Source organism: Phycodurus eques, chromosome 11 (assembly GCF_024500275.1).
Source record: "Phycodurus eques isolate BA_2022a chromosome 11, UOR_Pequ_1.1, whole genome shotgun sequence".
NCBI lineage: Eukaryota > Metazoa > Chordata > Actinopteri > Syngnathiformes > Syngnathidae > Phycodurus > Phycodurus eques.
This window is the reverse complement of record NC_084535.1, coordinates 14,096,917-14,101,792: the sequence shown is the minus strand read 5'-3', so window position 1 is coordinate 14,101,792 and position 4,876 is coordinate 14,096,917.

Here is a 4,876-nt window from a genome sequence, read left to right as displayed (position 1 = left end):
GGGGAAGTTAGAAAGGCATTAAAGAGGATAAAAAATGGAAAGGCAGTTGGTCCTGATGACATTCCTGTGGAGGTATGGAAGCTTCTAGGAGAGGTGGCTGTGGAGTTTTTGACCATCTTTTTCAATAGCATTCTAGCGCGTGAGAAGATGCCTAAGGAATGGAGGAAAAGTGTGCTGGCGCCCATTTATAAGAACAAGGGTGATGTGCAGAACTGTGGGAACTATAGAGGAATCAAGTTGATGAGCCACACAATGAAGTTATGGGAAAGAGTAGTGGAGGCTAGACTCAGGACAGAAGTGAGTATTTGTGAACAACAGTATGGTTTCATGCCTAGAAAGAGTACCACAGATGCATTATTTGCCTTGAGGGTGTTGATGGAAAAGTACAGAGAAGGTCAGAAGGAGCTACATTGTGTCTTTGTAGATCTAGAGAAAGCCTATAACAGAGTACCCAGAGAGGAACTGTGGTACTGCATGCGGAAGTCTGGAGTGGCAGAGAAGTATGTTAGAATAATACAGGACATGTACGAGGGCAGCAGAACAGTGGTGAGGTGTGCTGTAGGTGTGACAGGCGAATTTAAGGTGGAGGTGGGACTGTGGGACCCTTCCTGTTTGCAGTGGTGATGGATAGGCTGACAGATGAGGTTAGACTGGAATCCCTGTGGACTATGATATTTGCCGATGACATTGTGATCTGCAGTGAAAGCAGGGAGCAGGTGGAGGCATGCACTGGAAAGAAGAGGAATGAAGATTAGCCAAAGTAAAACAGAATATATGCGCATGAATGAGTGGGGTGGTGGGGGAAGAGTGAGGCTACAGGGAGAAGAGATAACAAGAGTGGAGGACTTCAAATACTTGGGGTCAACTGTCCAGAACAATGGTGAGTGTGGTCAGGAAGTGAAGAAACGGGTCCAAGCAGGTTGGAACGGGTGGAGGAAGGTGTCAGGTGTGTTATGGCAGAGAAGAGTCTCTGCTAGAATGAAGGGCAATGTTTATAAGACAGTGGTGAGGCCAGCCATGATGTACGGATTAGAGACAGTGGCACTGAAGAGACAACAGGAAGCAGAGCTGGAGGTGGCGGAAATTAAGATCTTGAGGTTCACTGTCGGAGTGACCAGGTTGGATAAAATTAGAAATGAGCTCATCAGAGGGACAGCCAAGGTTCGATGTTTTGGAGACAAAGTTAGAGAGAGCAGAGGAGAGAGAGTCAGTATATTGGTAGAAGGATGATGAGGATGGAGCTGCCAGGCAAGAGGGCTAGAGGAAGACCAAAGAGAAGGTTGATGGATGTAGTGAGGGAAGGCATGAGGGCAGTTGGTGTTCGAGAGGATGCAGTTGGTGTTCGAGAGGATGCAGGAGATAGGCTTACATGGAAAAGGATGACGCGGTGTGGCGACCACCAAAGGGACAAGCCGAAAAGGAAATGAAGAAAGAAGAAGATGCTATCTTTACAAAGATATTAATGATCAGTTTTGTATTTATTTATTTATTTTTTTTTATTTTTTTTTTATTTTTCTTTATGTCTCAAAAGTGTTCTCTGTCAATTGACTGTCTGTTGTTGTACTAGAGCAGCTCCAACTACCAGAGACAAATTCCTTGTGTGTTTTTTGGACATACTTGGCAAATAAAGATGATTCTGATTCTGATATTGATACTGGCAGTGTCAGTCACCAACATTTTCTGATTGGACTTTGCAAGCATACCTAATGTGGTTGGTCCAGGATTCCATCCATCAATACTAATGCAATTTACTGTTAAGGTACAAAGCATGCATTTGCTGACTGGGGATAAAGCAAATGAATGAATATTGAACAGTAACAAGCTTGTCTGTGTTGAAACAGCATGTGTTGAAATGAACAATGTCAGCCAAAAATCGTCTTCGCAATAAATCAATCATTTTTCCAATTCTGAACAGTGACAGGAATATATTTACCAGTATTTACTATTATCATTATTCCATCCATTGAATTTTCTTAAGTTTTAATATTGATGTTGTTCCAGGCTCAAGGTTCACAAGGTGAAATCGACACATCGCTGTCTTGTGTTCCAGCTTCAAGACGCACACGGTCACATAACCAGGTTTCTGGTTGTTATGCTATCGTGTACTATAGCTAAAGAACTGTTTTGTCGAGATGAACTTATGGGTTATGCCAGACACACATATAGCCTTACTATGACTCACATAGTTATTATGCTTTACATGATGCTAAGTTTACTACAAAGCCTTGACAAAGCTACGGAAGCGTATGAATTAATCTATTTTTTTCTTTCATTCAATGTTTTTTTTTATTTCAGAAATTCTACATGTATTAGTACTTATGCTCATTGGAAAAACATGGAAAAACAGGTTTAGGATTGTTTGACCTTGTTGGCGGTCTTATGAAATACGTACGGTATATTTTCAGTGCACTATTTTGGTGATACAGTATTGTCATCATAACCTTGATTGTATCCTAACAGCAAAAGCATTCCACAGGCTGTAGTTGAGACATGAGTGGATTATTTCTAGGCTGTTGCTTTGTTGGGGGGGCAAAGTGCCCTGTAGGGCTGCAGCAGTAAACTGTTGAAGTCAATTATGAGCTCAAGTTTACCTCATCTTATCAGAGTGGCAGCCCGCGGGGTTCCATTAGTGTTTCTTTTTTGGGATGGAAAAAAAGGCTCAAATATATGTATTTTTATGGAGGACTCTTAGACAAGGATGATGCGAAATTTCATTCAAAATGAATCTGATTCATTTATAGCTATTCCTTATCTGATTTAATACCCATACGAACTGTCTTCTCCTTCCGCCTATGAAGAATGAGATTGAAATGTTTGAGGTGGTATCCCTACATGAACCACAATTATTAAAAATATCGAGTCATCAATCAGGGTGTACATTTTAAGCTTGTTCAGGTGTTGAAATCCTGTGGTGTCAGTACTTTTGCAGCTTGCAGTGTAGTCACAAAATCTGCCCACGTGTGCAAGCTACAGTACCTGCGCTGTCAAGCTACGAACAATCATGAGGAAAGGGAAAATTGCACTTCTATTGTGAAAGCTGCTGGTGGAGCTGTGAAGATGAAAAATGTATGTGAGTGGTGAAAAAAAAAAAAGCTTTTCTCACAAGGGAGTGAATCTGCGGACCACAAGAGATTACTCAGTGCAGCTGAGTGGAGTTGAGGCCTCCCTCTTCAACGGTGCCTCTCCAAGGTATCATTCCTGGAACCGTTCATTCCTCAATACATGTCCAGTGTCAGGTGGGATTTAATGGTGCAAATAAATTGTGTGGACACGAAAGGCAGGCCAGTCCTGCAATGATAAATTCACTGTTTTGGAAAGTGTGAAGATCTGAAAACAATTTCATTTTTCAGCTGTGCACAAATTGAGCATTGGGTGAAGGGCCATACTTAAGACATATTGGAAACGTTTTGGTGCCATGCTTTGTGGGAATTGACTATGTATACACAGACCCTGATTCCATATTTAACGATAATCCTTATGACCGCTACAATTGTTTGTATTATGCAGTTCTTTCTTTGTGAAACTGGAATAAAACATTTATGTTACTCATATTTAAATTATGTTTTCAATATATGTATTATCAACGTTCACTATTATTATATATACCTTTCAATAAATACTTTTTATTTTCAAATATTACAAATAAATGTCACTGCAATCGGGCAGAATTCTCCTATCTCCAAAACCATCACTTTTTAGTGAAACAAAAATGTTTTAGTTTGTTGAGCTATTAACATTGCATAGTCAAAAAGATTTTATTTTCAACACTTTTGATTGGTCAATAATCTGTAAGAATAATACACCAATGTGGGCACTGACCAATAGCATAGATTTGAAAAATAATAATAATAGGCGGCACGGTGCTGATTGGTTAGCACATCTGCCTCACAGTTCTGAGGAACCGGGTTCAAATCTGTCCTCGCCTGTGTGGAGTTTGAATGTTCTCCCCGTGTCTGCGTGGGTTTTCTCCGGGTACTCCGAAGCAATCACAACCACTTTGTGATAACTAGGAGACCAAGAACCAGTGAAGCGAGACAAACTGCCCTTTTAAAGCCTTCTATCTTACTAGACCTTATCAGGAAGCACCCCTCTAGAAGGATATTTTAACCTGGAAATAAGAAGAAAGGAAAACTTTCTTTTTACATCCATCAATCTCCAGATGGCAATCTGGTGGACGGCTTTGACCTAGAACTCATCAATCTATCAACATCAAACTGGAAATCCAGGGAATTGTTTTTAACATTGATTCCCCCTCAGGCTATCGCACAGATTCTTATTTCCTGTCTGTTTCAGCCACTAACTCTCGTGTCAATTCATGACACATCTGCAAGCGCTTGCGTTCTGTCTGACCGACAACCCCTGCAGGGAATCAGCACATGCATTCAGCTGCTTGACTGTCAGTGCCATTACTGTATGCCCACCCCTGACACACACACATACAGATGCTTACACTTCCCTCAATTGACAAGTGAGTCTCCTTTCAACTGAGACGCTCTCTCTCTCTCTCTCTCTCTCTCTCTCTCTCTGTCTCTCTCTCTCTCTCTCTCTCTATATATATATATATATATATATATATAAAATACACGCACACACACACACGTATACACACACACGTATATATAGTAAAATTGGAACCTTCTGCCATCTAGTGGAAAATCATTTAATGCAATGGTGAACAATGATCAAAGATTAAAGTAAATAGGTAACAATTTTCAGATGTTAAACTGGATCATTTCCAGTAGCACATATTAATCTCTTTTAGCATGTCAGTCATTTATGTCCTGCTTAAAATAATCTTAGTTTCATGCATGGAGTTCTTGCGTCATCTTGGTGGCCATACCTTTATCAACAGTGACGCCATGGACACGTGACCAAG